General features: G+C 44.2%; 1 protein-coding gene and 2 pseudogenes across 1 annotated transcript in view; 2 read left to right on the top strand and 1 right to left on the bottom strand.

The window, feature by feature from the left end:
- Positions 1–4,812: 4,812 nt before the first annotated feature.
- The window catches only part of WTIP (WT1 interacting protein), a 44,172-nt gene continuing 30,964 nt past the window's right edge, over positions 4,813–18,020 (bottom strand). Inside the window, exons 9-10 of the transcript XR_013444437.1 lie at positions 15,401–15,631; positions 4,813–4,984 (exon numbers count right to left, since the gene is read on the bottom strand). The gene's annotated coding sequence lies outside the window, so the exon portion shown is untranslated. The remainder of the gene's footprint in view (positions 4,985–15,400; positions 15,632–18,020) is intronic.
- On the top strand, positions 15,479–15,592 carry LOC118545930 (dolichyl-diphosphooligosaccharide--protein glycosyltransferase subunit 4-like; annotated as a pseudogene).
- On the top strand, positions 16,251–17,910 carry LOC118545931 (glutaredoxin-3-like; annotated as a pseudogene).

Raw genomic sequence — 18,020 nt, 5'->3', positions numbered from 1 at the left:
AAAGAGTGAATGATTTTTTAGGCTTGTTGACTATGACCCGAATGATGGCAATTGCTTCCTTCCCCCAGGCTCAACTCCCTACATCCACTCACCACAGCTGCCAGAGTGACCTTTCTTAAACTCACATCTGAGCAGCCTGTTCTCCACTCAAACCCCTCAGGGATAACTGATCACCCTTCCTCAGGATGAAATGCAGACGCTTTGAAGATCGTTCAAGACCTACCTGCCTCTGGCCACTTTTCTCATCCATCACCCAAACCACCCACAGTGTTGAGAACATGACCAGTAGTTTCAGGCCTCTAGGCCACAGCACATTCTGGCTCCTGCCTACAACTCCCTTCTTTACCTGAGCTGCCTGGCAAAGCCCCAGCCCATCCTGTCAGCTCCTGTTTCTCCTTCACTTCCCTCCAACTTACTGTGGGGCATCGGTCTCTACACATCTCCCCTGGATCATGAGAACCAGTTCTCCTCTGGTTCCCTGGGCCTAGCAAAATAGCAGGGAAAGCTGAGGGAGATTTTAGGGATTTGGTTGCAACAGAGGCCCCCTCAGACCTCCCACGCCATCCAACAGCCGCCTCCCAGGAGCTCTGGGCTAAACCTTTGCCAGGATCCCCGCCAGCTCAGAGCTGGCCTCCTACCTCTCAACGACCCACTCTCCGGCTTTACCCAGCACTCCCAACACCTCCCTCAAGGCTCACCCGCATCCTACGCATCCTACTTACGACTCACCTCCTGGCCCCAACGTGCGCACCTCATAGAGGTTATTTCCCCTCAAATGTTTGGGACCCCTAAGTGTGGACCTTGGCACTAGCATCTTTCTGGGATATGGCATCCTTCCTCCAGACTCATCCATTAAGCCCCCTGCCCAGGACAACCAGAACTGACCTCCCAGAGTTCAAATCTCATCATGTGACCAGCAACCCCTCAGAACCTCAGACTCAGGATTCTAGGCTATGGGAAAAAACTGGCAAGAAGACCGCAAGAGGTGCTGACGTGCCTCCTCCAGTCAGCGGATTGGTTATTCACATACTGGTTGCTGATTTAGAGCACACACTGCATCCCGGAGGACATCCTACCAGCCCCGAAATGTGTCTTTGCCCAACCAGCATACCTGAGCCTTCAAAAGGCCAGGCAATCAAATCAACTGCTTCTGGTTGAGGGGGAACATAGCAAGACCAGTGACTTTAATGAACATGAGACAACTGGCATGCTTCATTTGCTGTAAAGTGATGGTAAGCAAGGCATTTCCTAAGTCTAGACATCATCTAAACTTTTATTATGGATCTGGTAGTCCCAGCAGTGGCCAGAGGAACAGGTGAGGCGGATAGGATTCAAAGTGGTGCACAAGTGATGTTTTGTACCCACTCCTTTCTCTTTCTTCTTTCTCTCTGTCCCCACATCATCTCATGGATGTTCTTATATTAAAACACCATCTTTACGGCATTAACTCTCCATTTTATATCTCCACTCCAGATCGGAGTTCCAAACTCATAGCTAACTGCCTACTTGAAATCTCCTATTAGATGCACTCGAATATCTGTCCAAAGTCCAAAATGTAATTCCAAATTTCCCCCAAAATACCCTGTATCCCCCTAACCATGGGAATTCTTCCCCATTGTAGTAAATGGTACCCTCAGAGCCCCTTTCCCTCACCATTCACAACAAATCCACCAGATCTCCTATCAAATCTATCTCTAAAACATATCGTGTCTGTATTGTTTTCTCTCAGTATACTCTACCATAACCTTGGTGGAGAAATCTCTCCCCAGATGAGGTCAAGGCAGTACCCAGCTGATAACCAGAGGTCAGCAGGGACCTCCCCAGGAGCCACTGCAGCATGGATGTGGGAATGAAAGCCAAGTGGTAAAACGTGAGATATGGAAGTGGAGACCAGAAGAATAGCCTAGTCTTGCTGTGAAGGGGAACAGGGTCAGTGTAATTGCCCCTCACCCCCGGGGAGGGAATAAGAGAGTCAGGGTCAACCTTTGCTCCTAAGGTTGCTAAAACTATCCTCAGTCAGAGTTAGCCCTCTGCCTCATCGTCCCACATGTATGATGCCCTCAATCATACTATCTCCCCCAAACCTGATGCAGCCTTCCTCCCCAGGGTCAGTGTGAATCCTCCACCCAAGGACCAGAGAACAGGCAAAGAAGTGGATGTATAGGGGGTTGAGCTAAGCAAAGCAGGGGCACAGAAAAACTGTGAGCAGAGCAGTGGAGGGATGGTTTCTGAATTGGCAATTCCATGCCTCTGTCTGGCTTCAGAGATGACAGTACCTGTCTGAGACCCACACAACTGAGGAATCTAGCCAGCACTCAGGCGCCATGTGCAGACTTGCACAGAGAATCAGAGGGAGGCCGGCTGAGAGTGCTGGAAATCTTCATCCACTCTTGGCTCAACTCAAAGGTCACCACATTCCATAAAGTGGAATAAAAGGCAGAGAGTCTCAAGCAGGGTGACTTCCCTTGCTTCCAGCCACCACCACCATCAGGGACCCCAGAGCTGAAGGTACAAACCCTAACCCTGGCCCAGGCACTGTCACAGAAAAGTCTGTCATCAGGCTATGTCATGCAAGTGAGGTGACCCGTGTGGTGGTGAACTTCAGGCAAGCATGAGAGGGTTCCGTGAGGCAGTCATGTGACCAGTCATGTGGCAGGTGTGGGATGGATGTGCATGACGTGGGCAGCTGTGGACAAGCACGTGTACTGGGTGTGGGCTGACGGGACATACGTGAGCGGTTGGGCACAGACAGGTGAGTGTTTGACAGGTACTCAAACGCCACCCTCCGAGGTGCCAAAGTATGTCAGGGTCACAATCCCCCCAGCCCTGGGAGGCCCAGAGTGGCCTCATGTCCTCAGGCAGCACCCCAGCTGTCCCGGAGAATGACCCTCCTGTCGCTAAGGACCCTCCAGCTGTCACTGCCCCCTCAGCTTCGGGAGGGCAGCCCAGTAGCGCTCTCCGGGCCAGAGAAGGAAGGCAGACGAAAGGAGAAGAGCAAAGAGCCAGCTCCCCAGGCCTGTGCTCATGGGCCTAGGCCACGCTGCAGTCTTCCCTGATCCCATGTTTATCTGCTACAGTCTTCCTTGTGTTTCTGTCACAAAGATAGAATCTTCCCAGCTGGTCCTCTTCCCTCAGCTCTGCCCTCAGACCTTGGCCTCTTATTCCTGCAGTCTTTTTGCAGTGCTTTTCCCCCTTTGCAAGTCATTCAGACCATGTCCTATCAGGAAGAATCCCCTAGCCCGATCCTGCAGCCCCCACACCATTCAGCCCCACACCAGACCTCTCCTTCAGACACTCACAGAGTCAGCCAGACATCCCATCACAAACCCACAATTACATTCGGGAAATCCACAGCCAAAACCAGACTGACAGTGAAGACTGGACTTGACCTTTCTCTGTGGCCTTCCCATCACAGCCAGGAGAAGAGCAAACACACCTCCCCTATTGTTTATCACCATTCTGGAATTTGGACCAATGAAACAGAGCCGGAAAAAGAAGTGAGGCATAGTAAGATCCTAATCCATAAAGCATCACTGCTATACAATAGCTTTTATAAATGGAAAAAAAAAAAGTAATTATGCCCAAAGTAATCTAGAATTTGAAACCATTTCAAGTCAAAATTCTACCACATATTTATTCTCTTTTGTTATGTGATGAACTGATTCTGAAAGTTCTTTGAGAATAAACGTTTCAGAACATTCAAACCCTACACCAAAGAACTGAAGAAAGGGGCATAAATAGGAAAATCACAGGAAAGAGAGGCACACGGCCATCACATAGAAAAGATGTTCATCCTCACAAATTATCAAAAAATGCAAAATAAAGGGCACCTGGGTGGTTCAGTCAGTTAAGTGTCTGACTTCGGCCCAGGTCATGATCTCAGGGTCCTGGGATGGAGCCCTGCGTTGGGCTCCCTGCTCAGTGGGGAGTCTGCTTCTCCCTCTCTCTGCCCCTCCTCCTGCCCATGCTCTCTCCCTCTCTCTCTCTAAATAAATAAAATCTTTAAAAAAATGCAAAATAAGACATTTTCATCAAAATAGAACAGACTTTTTTTTTTAACTGGCAATTCCCAGGGATAATAAGGTGTTAGAAAGCAAGTATGTTCATATTATTGACAGGAATGTCAGTGGGCACAAATGTAGTGGATAAGTGGCAGTGTGCATCGATAGCATTATGTATCTGAAAACCCTTCAAACTACCATTTCCACTTTTGTGGCTTGAAGACACAATATTTTTTATCACTACATGACTTACAATAGCAATGTCTTAAATATCCACTAAGCGGGGCACGTAGGTGGCTCAGTCAGTTAAGCATCTGCCTTGGGCTCAGGTCACAATCCCAGGGTCCTGGGATTGAGCCCCATGTCAGGTTCCCTGCTCAGCAGAGAGCCTACTTCTCCCTCTCCCTCCGCCCCTGCCCCCGCTTGTGCTCTCTCTCTCATTCACTCTCTCTCAAATAAATAAATAAATAAAATATTTTTTAAAAAATCCACTAGGAAAACAGGTGATGTTTTACAAGAAATAGATTATTTAAATTTACCTAACCGGCTACAATGAACACACAGTGCTTTGCAGAAAGACAATTTTATTTTATTTTATTTTTATTTTTATTTTTTTTAAAGATTTTATTTATTTATTTGAGAGAGAGAGAATGAGAGAGAGCACATGAGAGGGGGGGAGGGTCAGAGGGAGAAGCAGACTCCCTGCCGAGCAGGGAGCCCAATGTGGGACTCGATCCAGGGACTCCAGGATCATGACCTGAGCCGAAGGCAGTCGCTTAACCAACTGAGCCACCCAGGCGCCCTGCAGAAAGACAATTTTAAAGGGAAGCCATATTTATTTGTATTCCAGTGGATGGTGAGATTCTTACACAGAAAGTCTTTGGAAACCACCACGGAGTGTTGGCTTGGCTGGAAGCATCTCCTGGGGCAGTTAATACTCCTTATCCAGTTCAGACCTTCAAGACCCCTGGGAACTGCAGGTCCTGGAATGCAAATTGAAGGGGGCAATCACAAAGTGAAGGCAGATATCTTCTTACTGCTTCGCAGGCCAAGCCCCCTTATCTCCCCAGTCAACACCTCCTCAGAGCTAGCTATCCTGGCCTCATTGCCAGGGTCCTGGCCATACCGTGCTAATAGGAAGGCAGCCCAAGGTAGAAACACGTCCAAGCAAAAGAACACATGGCACCACGTCAACACACCACTAGTAATAAAACCACTTACAGATAGTGGGCTAGACATCTTCACTCATGTCCTCTCCTACCAGTGACGAAACCCAATGGGGGATAAAAAAAATATTAAAACTGATCACCTCACATACCAAAGAGAATTAGAAGGGGCTCATTAGAGGATTTGAGATTTCAACAAAATGATGGAAAAGGAGAATAGTGGGAGGAGACTGAAGGGGGTGCTTAGCAGGACTCAAAGATAAAGTGCTCCAAAAAGGTGTAAGCACAGGGACACAGCTGATTGCTCCCACAGACTGCCATAGGGGCTGGCTGGATGTGTCATAAATGGGGGTGTAGGTCCCCCACCGTCGGGTCTTTAAGGATCAGTTCAACATGACTGTGGAAATTATACTCAAAGAGGAATATGGAATTAAAAGATTTATTACACTCACAGCAAACCAAATGGGAGAAGCATCAAGGGAACAGGCTCCACCAAGCAAGTGAAGAGTCAAGAGACACTGAGGACTCATAGGCAAGAGCCTTTAAATGGCTTTGAATGATTTCAAACTATACTACAAATTACAGGAATCAAAACAATATGGTACTGGAACAAAAGCAGAATACAGGGCTCAGAAATAAACCCATGCTTAAATGGTCAATTAACCCACGGAAAGGAGGCAAGAACATACAGTGTGGGAAAGACAGTTTCTTCAACAAATGGTGTTGGGAAAACTGGACAGCTACATGCAACAGAATGAAACCAGACCACTTTCTTACACCATATACAAAAATAAACTAAAAATGGATTAAATATTTAAATGTAAGACCTGAAATGATAAAATTCCTAGAAGAAATAATAGGCAGTAAGCTTTTTGACATCAATCTTAGTAATATTTTGGGGGGATTTGTCTCCTCAGGTAAGAACAACAAAAGCAAAAATAAATAGGACTGAAATTAAAAGTTTTTGCACAGTGAAGGAAACCAACAACAACAACAAAAAGGCAACCTAGTGAATGGGAAAAGATATTTGCAAACGATATATCCAGTAGTGGATTAACATCTAACATACATAAAGAACTCATACAACTCAAGGGGGCAGCTAAGATGGCGGCAGAGCTGGAGGATCCTAGGCTTGCCTTGTCCCTCAAACACAGCTAGATTAACTATCAAATCATTCTGAATACTCAAGAAATCAACCTGAGAACTGACAGAACAAACTACACAACTAGAGGGAGAGAAGAGGCCACTTCAAGGAGGTAGGAAGTGCAGAGATGTGGTTTGGGGGAGAAATGGATCATGGGTGCTGTGGAGGGGAGGGAGCCCTGGTTGCAGAGAAAGGCATGAGAGAGAAGATCACGCAAGGATACACACAAGGAGAACACTTCCCCAAAGCCATTGGCTCTGAAAAGGAGAGAGGCTGAATTTCGTCAGGTTTGCAACCAGTGGGGCTCAAAGACTAGAGTTTCAGGGGTCCCTGGGCTTGGCTGTGATAGGCCACCGAGGATGCTGCCCTACGCCTCAGCAGAGGCAGGCAAAACCCCGGGGCAGATGGCACGAACTAAGGATTACCTAAGGGGCATGGGAAGAAACTGTACTTTTTGGAGAACATCTGTGAGAGGTGGCATTGACTGTCTCCGGTGACAAAAGAACCAGCAGGTGCCATTTCCCTCCCCTGCCCCTCAGCATCGGTGCAGAGACACCTGCTGATGGCAACTAACCAGGACACTGGTGGTTTAGCCTGCTTGCTAAATCCCACATCCCTGCATCTGGCATGCCTGCCCTTCTGGGTCAAACCTGCATCAGTCCTGGAGCAGAGAGTCCCTTTCCCAGAGGACCAGTGCAGGTCCCGGCCACCCCAGGTGCCTGAAGTTTAGAACTTTAAAAGGCAGCAGGCCTGGCTAGCGTAGAGCCCAGGGTGTGCTGCGCTGCTCCAGGCAGGCAGGCAACCCAGAGACGGACTGGACTCAGTGATCTGAAAATGCCCGTGACGCACAAGGGGACATTACTCGCTCCTCTGAAAGCGCTTCCCCGAGAGCAGCAAGCAGACTCCTCTCTCCAGGGACAAAGGAGCAGGCTGGTACCATTTACCTCCTCCACCGCTTAGCGTAAGCCAACGTCAGTAAACAGCACTGGCTGCCTAACCTGCTTATACCAAGCCCTGCGCCCTGCGCTAGGCCCCTCCCCCGGCAGACAAGCACGAGCGTCCACACGCACCATGTCTACGGACCACAGAGCTCTGCAAAGCTTCAGTTGTGGTGGAAATAGCATCAGGTCTCTTTTAGCAAGCTGACCAGAGCACACATAGTTAAAACTTGCCACACTCTGGCCAAGGTCCAAGCACTCCCCTCTAGAGGCAAGAAGAAACTCTGTAGGGAACCGACCTGAGGGAAAGAGCAGCTGTAACAGCTGCTGGGGGCTTGCAGCACACACCAGGGACCCTTCCTGCAGCACCAGGCCCTCAACAGTATATGACCTCTTCTTTGTAAAGCCATTACTCTCAGGAGCAGGAAACATAACAGGCCTTTCTAACACAGAGAACAAAACAGAGACCTAGACAAAACGCCAAGATGGAGGAATTCATCCCAAAAGAGAGAACGAGAAAAGGTCATGGCCGGGATCTAATTGAAACAGATACAAGTAATATGCCTGATCCAGAATTTAAAGCAACAATCATAAGGATCCTAGCTGGGCTTGAGAGAAGCATAGAAGACATCAGGGACACCCTTACCACAGAGATAAAAGAGCTGAAAACCAATCAGGCTGAAATGAAAAATATAATAACCAAGATCCAACACTGACTGGATATAATGACCACAAGAATGGAAGACGCAGAGGGATGAATAAGTGATACAGAAGATAGCATTATGGAAAATAATGAAGCTGCACAATAGAAAGAAAAATCTTGGATCACAAAAGTAGACTTAGGGAACTCAGTAACTCCATCAAATGTAATAACATTTGTATAATAAGAGTCCCAGAAGAAGAGAGAGATAAAGGGGCAGAAGGTTTATTTGAGGAAATTATAGCTGGGGGCACCTGGGTGGCTCAGTCATTAAGCGTCTGCCTTCAGCTCAGGTCATGATCCCAAGGTCCTGGGATGGAGCCCCGCATCAGGCTCCCTGCTCAGCGGGAAGCCTGCTTGTGTTCCCTCTCTTGCTGTGTCTCTCTCTGTCAAATAAATAAATAAAATCTTTAAAAAAAAAAAAAAAAAGAAGAACATTTAAAAAAAAATTATAGCTGAAAACTTCCCTAATCTGGGGAAGAAAACAGACATCCAAATCCAGGAGGCTCAGGGAACCCCCATCAAAGTCAACAAAAGCTGGCCAACACCAAAACATTGTAGCGAAATTTGCAAAAAGAAGAGAAAGAAAAAAATCCTAAAAGCAGCAAGACAAAAGAAGTCCCTAACTTACAAGAGAAGACCAGTAAGGTTAACAGCACATCGCTCCACAGAAACTTGGCAAGCCAGAAGAGAATTGCATCTTATACTCAAAGTGCTGAAAGGGAAAAATCTGCAGCCAAGAATACTCTATCCAGCAAGACTGTCATTCAGAATAGGAGAGATAAAGAGTTTCCCAGACAAATAAAAACTAAAGGAGTTCATAAGCACCAAACCAGCCCTGCAAGAAATACTAAAGGGGACTCTTTGAGTGGAAAAGAAAGACCAAAAGTGACAAGGATAGAAAGGACCAGAGAAAATCTCCAGAAACAACAAAACAAGTAATAAAATGGTACTAAATACATATCTCTCCATAATCACTCTGAATGTAAATGGACTAAATGCTCAAATCAAAAGACACAGGGTGTCAGAATGGATAAAAAAAACAAGACCCCTCTATATTGCTGCTTTCGAGAGACTCATTTGAGACCTAAAGACACCTGTAGATTGAAAGTGAGGGGATGGGGCACCTGGGTGGCTGTCAGTTAAGCATGTGCCTTCGGCTCAGGTCACGATCTCTGGGTCCTGGGATCGAGCCCCACGTCAGGCTCCCTGCTCAGTGGGGAGTCTGCTTCTCTCCCTCTGCCCCTTCCCTCTCTCTGTCCCTTCATTCTCTCTCTCTCTCTCACATAAATAAATAAAATCTTTAAAAAAAAAAAAAGTGAGGGGATGGAGAACCATTTACCATGTCAATGGATGTCAAAAGAAAGCCAGAGTAGCCACACTTAGACAAACTAGATTTTTTTTTAGATTTTATTTATTTATTTGATAGAGACACAGCAAGAGAGGGAACACAAGCAGGGGGAGTGGGAGAGGGAGAAGCAGGCTTCCCACTGAGCAGGGAGCCTGATGCGGGGCTCGATCCCAGGACCCTGGGGTCATGACCTGAACCGAAGGCAGACGCTTAACGACTGAGCCACGCAGGCAACCCCAGACAAACTAGGTTTTAAACCAAAGACTGGGTTTAAAAAAAATACATGGAAACAAATGAAAATAAAAACATGCCAGTCCAAAACCTCTGGGATGCAACAAAAGCAGTCCTAAGAGGGAAGTACAGAGCAATACAGGCCTACCTCAAGAAGCAAGAAAAATCTCAAATAAACAACCTAACCTTACACCTAAAGGAGCTAGGAAAAGAACAACAAATGAGGCCTAAAGCTGGCAGAAGAAGGGAAATAAGAAAGATTAGAATAGAAATAAGTGATACAGAAACAAACAAACAAAACCCAGTAGAACAGATCAATGAAACCAGGAGCTGATTCTTTGAAAAAAATAATAAAATTATTTTTATAGCCAGACTTACCAAAAGGAAAAGAGAAAGGACCCACATGGATAAAATCACAAATGAGAGAGAATAACAACCAATACCACAAAAATACTAACAATTACAAGAGGATAAAATGAAAAATTATATGCCAACAAATTGGACAATATAGAAGAAATGGATATATTCCTAGAAACATATAAATTACCAAAACTGAAACAGGAAGAAATAGAAAACTTCAGCGGACTGATAACCACCAAAGAAATTGAATCAGTAATCAAAAATCTCCCAACAAACAAAAGCCCGCTGAGCCGGGAGCCTGATGCGGGGATCGAGCCCAGGACCTGGAGATCACGACCCGAGCCGAAGGCACACGCTTAACCACCTGAGTCACCCAGGTGCCCCTGTGCAGAAGCTTTTTACCTTGATGCGGGGTAAGTCTGGTCCAGGGCCAGATGGCTTAGCAGGATAATTCTACTAATCATGTAAAGAGTTAACACCTGCGGAACCTGAGTGGCTCAGTTGGTTAAGTATCTAATTCTTGGTCTCAGCTCAGGTCTTGATCTCAGGTCATCAGTTCAAGTCCTGTATTGAGCCTACTTAAAAATAAGTAAGTAAATAAATAAGTAAGAGTTAATACCTATTCCTCTCAAACTATTCCAAAAAATAGAAATGGAAGGAAAACTTCCAAATTCATTCTAGGAGGCCAGCATTACTCTGATTTCAAAACCAGACAAAGACTCCACTAAAAAAGAGAACTACAGGCCAATATCCCTGATGAACATGGATGCAAAAATTCTCAACAAAATACTAGCAAACCAAATCCAACAATACATTAAAAGAATCATTCACCATGGGACGCCTGGGTGGCTCAGTCAGTTGAGCGTCTGCCTTTGGCTCAGGTCATGATCCCAGGGTCCTGGGATCGAGTCCCGCATCGGGCTCCTTGCTCAGCAAGGGGCCTGCTTCTCCCTCTGCCTGCCTCTGTCTCTCTGATAAATAAATAAAATCTTAAAAAAAAAAAAGAATCATTCACCATGATCAAGTGGGATTTATTCCTGTGTTGCAAGGGTGGTTCAATATTCACAAAATCAATCAACATGATACACCACCTTAATAAAAGAAAGGATAAGAACCACAAGATCCTCTCAATAGATGCAGAAAAAGCATGTGACAAAGTACAGCATCCATTCTTGGTAAAAACCCTCAACAAAGTATGGTACTGGTACAAAAAACAGACACATAGATCAATGGAACAGAACAGAAAACTCAGAAATGGACCCACAACTATATGGTCAACTAATCTTTGACAACGCAGGAAAGAATATCCAATGGGAAAAAGAGTCTCTTCAACAAATGGTGTTGGGAAAACTGGATGGCAACATGCAAAAGAATGAAACCAGACCACTTTCTTACACCATACACAAAAATAAATTCAAAATGGATTAAAGACCTAAATGTGAGACTTGAAACCATCAAAATCTTAGAGGAGAACAGAGGCAGCAACCTCTTTGATATCAGCCATAGCAACTTCTTACTAGATATGTCCCCTGAGGCAAGGGAAACAAAAGCAAAAATAAACTATTGGGACTTCATCAAGGTAAAAAGCTTCTGCACAGGGGCACCTGGGTGACTCAGGTGGTTAAGCGTGTGCCTTCGGCTCGGGTCGTAATCTCCGGGTCCTGGGCTCGATCCCCGCATCAGGCTCCCGGCTCAGCGGGGAGTCTGCTTCTCCCTCTCCCTCTGCCTCTCCCCCTGCTTGTGCTCTGCCTCTCTCTCTCTTAAATGAATGAATAAAATCTTTAAAAAAAAAAAAAAAAAAAAAGCTTCTGCACAGCAAAGGAAACAATCAACAAAACTAAAAGGCAACTGACAGAATGGGAGAAGATATTTACAAAAGACATAACTGTTTAGTATCCAAAATCTATAAAGAATTTATAAAACTTGGGGCACCTAGGTGGCTCAGTTGTTAAGCGTCTGCCTTCAGCTCAGGTCATGATCCCAGATTCCTGGGATTGAGCCCCGCTTCGGGCTCCCTGCTCAGTGGGGAGCCTGTTTCTCCCTCTCCCGCTCCCCCTGCTTGTGTTCCCTCTCTCGCTGTTTCTCTCTCTGTCAAATAAATAAATAAAATCTTTAAGAAAAAAAACTTATAAAACTCAACACCCAAAAAATAAATAATCCAGTTAAAAAATGGGCAAAAGACATGAATAGACATTTTTCTAAAGAAGACGTATAGACGGCTAACAGACATGAAAAGATGCTCAACATCATTGATCATCAGGGAAATACAAATCAAAACCACAATGAGATATCACCTCACACCTGTCAGAATGGCTAATATTAACAACACAGGAAAAATAGATGTTGGCGAGGATGCAGTGAAAGGGGAGCCCTCTTACACTGTTGGTGGGAATGCAAACTGGTGCAGCCACTCTGGAAAAACAGTACGAAGGTTCCTTAAAAGTTAAAAGTAGAGATACCCTACAATCCAGCAATTGCACTATTAGGTATTTACACAAAGGATATAGAAATACTGATTCAAAGTGATACATGCATCCCAATGTTTAAAGCAGCAATGTCCAGAGTAGCCAAATATGGAAAGAGCCCAAATGTCCATCAACTGATGAATGGATAAAGAAGATGTGGTGTATACAATGGAATATTAGTCATCAAAAAGAATGAAATCTTGCCATTTGCAATGACATGGATGGAGCTAGAGAGTATTATGCTGAGCAAAATAAGTCAGTCAAAGACAAATACCATATTACTTCACTCATATGTGGAATTTAAGAAACAAAACATATGACCATAGGGAGAAAAAATAAAAGAGAGAGGCAAACGAGAAAACAGACTCTTAATTATAGAAAACAAACAGGGTCGCTGGAGGGGAGGGGAGTGGGGGGATGGGCTAAATGGGTGATGGGTATTAAGGAGGACACTTGTGATAAGCACTGAGTATTGTAAGTGATGAATCATTAAATTTACACCTGAAAGTAATATTACATGCTCTGTTAACTAACTGGAATTTAAATAAAAACTTGACAAAGAAAAGAAAAAAGAAACTCATACAACTCAATATCAAAAAGTCCATATCTAAGGGGCGCCTGGGTGGCTCAGTCGTTAAGCGTCTGCCTTCGGCTCAGGTCATGATCCCAGGGTCCTGGGATTGAGCCCCACATCGGGCTCCTGACTCAGCAGGGAGTCTGCTTCTCCCTCTCCCTCTGCCTCTCCCAGTGCTCATGCTCTCTCTCTCTCTGTATCTCTGTGTCTCAAATGAATAAATAAAATCTTTAAAAAAAAAAAAGGTCCATATCTAAAAATGGTCAGAGGACCTGAACACACATATTTCCAAAGAAGACATAAAGATGGCCAATAGGCACAAGAAGAGATGCTCAACATCACTAAGCACCAGGAAAATGCAAATCAAAACCACAATGAGAGATCACCTCATACTTCTCAGAACAGCCAGTATCACAAAGACAAGAAATAGCAACTGTTGGCGAGGATGTGGAGAAAAGGGAGCCCTCGTGCACTGCTGGTGGGATGTAAACTGATGCAGCCACTATGGAAAACAGTATGGGTTCCTCAGAAATTAAAAACAGAACTACCACACAATCCAACAATTCCTCTTGTAGGTATTTATCCAAAGAAAACAAAAAACACTAATCCGAAAAAAACATATGCACCTCTATGTTTATTGCAGCATTATTTATAATAGCCAAGTTACGGTACCAATTTAAATGTCCATCAATAGACGAATGGATAAAGAAGATGTGGTGTGGGGCGCCTGGGTGGCTCAGTCGTTAAGCGTCTGCCTTCGGCTCAGGTCATGATCCCAGAGTCCTGGGATCGAGCCCCGCATCGGGCTCTCTGCTCCACAGGAAGCCTGCTTCTCCCTCTTCCACTCCCCCTGCTTGTGTTCCCTCTCTCGCTGTCTCTCTCTCTGTCAAAAAATAAATAAAAAATCTTAAAAAAAAAAAAAGATGTGGTGTGTTTGTGTGTGTGTGTGTGTGTATACATAGAATATACAATATAATATTACTCATCCATAAAAAAAATGAAATCTTGCCACTTGTGATAACACAGATAGACCTAGAGGGTATTATGTTAAGTAAAATAAGTCAGAAAGAGAAAGACACTGTATGATTTAACTTATATATGGAATCTAAAAAACAAAACAGAAACAGAACCAGACTTACAGATGCAGAGAAGAAACTGATGGTTACCAGAGGGAAGGGGGTTGGGAGGATGGATGAAATAGGTGAAGGGGGTTAAGAGGTACAATCTTCCAGGGCGCCTGGGTGGCTCAGTTGTTAAGCATCTGCCTTCGGCTCAGGTCATGATCCCAGGGTCTTGGGTTCGAGCCCCGCATCGGGCTTCCCACTCTGCGGGAAGCCTGCTTCTCCCTCTCCCACTCCCCCTGCTTGTGTTCCCTCTCTCGCTGTGTCTCTCTCTGTCAAATAAATAAATAAAATCTTAAAAAAAAAAAAAAGAGGTACAATCTTCCAGTTATAAAATAAATAAAACATGGAGATATAATGTACAGCATAGGGAATATAGTCAATAATATAATAACAACTTTGTACGGTGATAGAGTAACTAGACTTATTGTGGTGGCCATTTTGTAACGTAAATCACTATCAAATACACATTCTTCCCAAGCACACACAGAACATTCTCCAGGATAGACCATATATTGGGTCACACAACAAATCTTAGCGAATTTAAGAAAACTGAAATCATACCAAGTACCTTTTCTAACCACAACTGAATGAAACTAGAAATTGGTAACAGGAGGAAAGTTGGAAATTCGTGTAAATTACACAACCACCTCTGAACAACCAAAGGGCCAAGGACGAAATCAAAACGGAAGTAAAAAAATATCTTGAAACAAATGCAAACAGAAACCCAACACACCAAAACTTGTGGGATGCAGCAAAAGCAGTTCTAAGTGTGAAGTTTATAGCAATAAACACCTACATTAAGGAAAAAGAAAGATCTTGGGGCTCCTGGATAACTCAGTTAGTTAAGCATCTGCCTTTGGCTCAGGTCATGATCCTGGATTTCTGGGATCGAGCCCCGAGTTGCGGGGGGTCCCTGCTAAGCAGGGAGTCTGCTTCTCCCTCTCTCTCTGCCCCTCCACTCCTGCTCATGCTCTCTCTCGCTTGCTCTCTCTCTCTAGAGATTGAGAGCATGACTGGGAGGAGGGGCAGAGGGAGAAGCAGACTCCCTGCAGGACAGGGAGCCCAGCACGGGACTCAATCCCAGGACCCTGGGATCATGACCTGAGCCAAAGGCAGACACTTAACCAACTGAGCCATCCAGGCACCCTAAATAAATAAAATCTTAAAAAAAAGATCTCAAACAATCTAACTTAACACCTAAAGGAACTAGAAAAAGAAGTAAATCCAAAGTTAGCAGGAAAAGGAAGGAAATAAAGATCAGAGCAGAAAGAAATGAAATAGAAACCACAAACAAATCAATGAAATTAAGAGCTGGATTTTTGAAACAGTAAACAAAACTGACAAACCTTTAGTTAGAGCAGGACCAAGTCTCCTATGTTGAACTAGGGCACAGACCAGGTTGAAGCCAAGCCCAGCTGATCAGGATGATCACAGAAAGGCAGCTGGCCATCTTTGTCAACATGCCAGGAGTGTGGCTCTTCCTGCTTATCATTCTTTATCGCTAGGTGGCCATCAACCATCCTAAGAAGCAGGAATGAAAGTGGCGCTTTCTCCACTCCAGGGTTCCATAACATAATCTGAAACAAGATGGAGGGTGTAAGGGGCCTTCACACTTCACTTCATCTCTTCTCCCCATAACAACATCCAAAGCACCTACACCTGGATTTTTCCAAACAACTTTTATTTCCTCAAAGCCTTTCTTAACCCTACGGAACAAAAAGTTGCCACTGAGTAGAGCCCAGTATAGGGGCTGTTTTCTTTTCTACTCCCTCTCCCCCAGTATAAAAATAAAGGCATATTTTAAAACTTTAGCTAGAGTAAAAAAGAAAAAAGGAGAAAGACTCAAAATCAGAAATGAAAGAAACAAACCCCTAACATCATACTCAATGGTGAAAAGCTAAAAGCTTTTCTTCTGAGATCAGGAACAAGACGAGGATGCCCACTCTTGTCACTTTTATTCAACACAGTATTTAAAGTCCCAGCCAGAGCAATCAGGCAAGAAAAAGAAATCATAGGCATCCAAATAAGAAAGAAGTAAAACTGTCACTATTTGCAGATGACATATTATACACAGAAAACCCTATACACTCCTCCAAAACACAAAACTGATCAACAAATTCAGTAAAGTTGCAGGATACAAAAGAAATGTACCAAATCTGTTGTTTCTATACACTAATAAACTGTCAGAAAGAGAAATTAAATCCATTTATAATTGTATCAAAAGGAATAAGATACGTGGGAATAAATTTACCAAAGTAATGAAAGACTAGACACTGAAAACTAAATGAAATTGAAGAAAACACAAATAAATGGAAAGATACCCCGTGTTCATGGTTCAGAAGAATATCGTTAAAATGTCCATTCTACCCAAAGCTGTCTATATACGTTCAATCCCGGTCTGGTGGCCGCAGCATGGTCTCAGGGCTGATGAGGCAACAGAGGTCATGGTGGAGGTTGGCTCAGCCTGGCATTTTGAGGAACTGCTGCACCTCAGAGCCAAGTCCCTCCTGTGTTTTATTTTCAGGCACCATGAGCTCCATGGTATACCCAGATGAACATCGTAATGGCAGAGTTAGCCAAAGAACATCCCCAAGTGTCATCTATAAAGCTGGAAGCTAAAGCTGTTCCTGATATATCTTAAAAAAATGAAATTAGTTCCCAACTTTCTGTTTTTCAAGAATTCTCCGAAAATTGACCAATTAGATGATGCACATACCCCAGAGTTGACCAAAAAAGTTCAGGGACATGCATCTAGGTGGTTCCCTTTTTCTTTTTTTTAAATTTTTTTTACAGATTTTATTTATCTGACAGAGACAGAGAGCGCGTGAGAGCACAAGCAGGGAGAGCGGCAGGCCAAGGGAGAATCAGACTCCCCGCTGAGCAAGGAGCCCAATGTGGGATCATGACCCGAGCTGAAGGCAGATGCATAACTGACTGAGCCACCCAGGTCCCCCTAGGAGGTTCCTTTCCACCCACTGGTAAAGAGCATCCTAAAGATTTCAACCTATGCTTGAAGAAATTCACCCCTGTTGCCCCTTGCATGTTGTTTATGAAAGGAACTCTAGGAACCATGCTTCAGTTTCAGCAAGCAGATGGCAAAAATTCTTAACAAACACAATTTTTGGTTTAGCAGTTTTGATATCCTCTCAGATGAAGAAGTTCATCAGGGCCTCAAAACGTATTCCAATTGGCCCACCTATCCCCAGCTCTGTTTCTGGAGAGCTCATAGGGGACTTGATTGAATTAAGAAGCTAGAAACATCTGAAGAACTAGATACAATTTGCCCCAAAGCTCCCAAATTAGAGAAAATAGAGCTTCTGTAATGCTCTTTATGAAAAGCAACAGGAAGCAAAATGTGGATGCAGCTAATAAATTCTGGAAATACTAAATAGTACTGGTGTTGAATATGAGATATTTGATATATTGGAGGATGAAGAATTTCGACAATTAAAAGCTCACTCAAATTGGCCAACATACCCTCAGCTGTGAAAGAGGAACTTGTTGAACATCTGCATATTGTTAAGAAACTGAAAGAAAATGGTGCTTTACTGCCTGTACTGAAAGGAGAAAATAAATGAATGTTAAACTTGGCACCCAACTGCTGCAAAAAATATTTAATTGCAGTGGAGCAGTTCATGACTTAGTCCTCAGAAATGGACTAGAAAAATGTTTCTTAGGGCAGCTGGGTGGCTCAGTTGGTTAAGTGTCTGCCTTCAACTCGGGTCATGATCCCAGAGTCCTGGGATTGAGCCCCACATCGGGCTCCGTGCTCAGCGGGGAGTCTGCCTCTCCCTCTCTATCTGCCTCTCCTCCAGCTCATGCTCTCTCTCACATGCTCTCTCTCACACGCTCTCTCTCACAAAAATAAATAAGATCTTTAAAAAAAAAGAAAAAGAAAAGAAAAATGCTTCTTACCCCGTTACACTTTGTGTAGTTCCAAAAGTTGCGCTAAATAAATTTGTTACT

The sequence above is a fragment of the Halichoerus grypus genome, chromosome 15 (assembly GCF_964656455.1).
Source record: "Halichoerus grypus chromosome 15, mHalGry1.hap1.1, whole genome shotgun sequence".
Taxonomy (NCBI): domain Eukaryota; kingdom Metazoa; phylum Chordata; class Mammalia; order Carnivora; family Phocidae; genus Halichoerus; species Halichoerus grypus.
The sequence above is the reverse complement of the archived record's forward strand: the minus strand, read 5'-3'. Positions and strand labels throughout refer to the sequence as shown.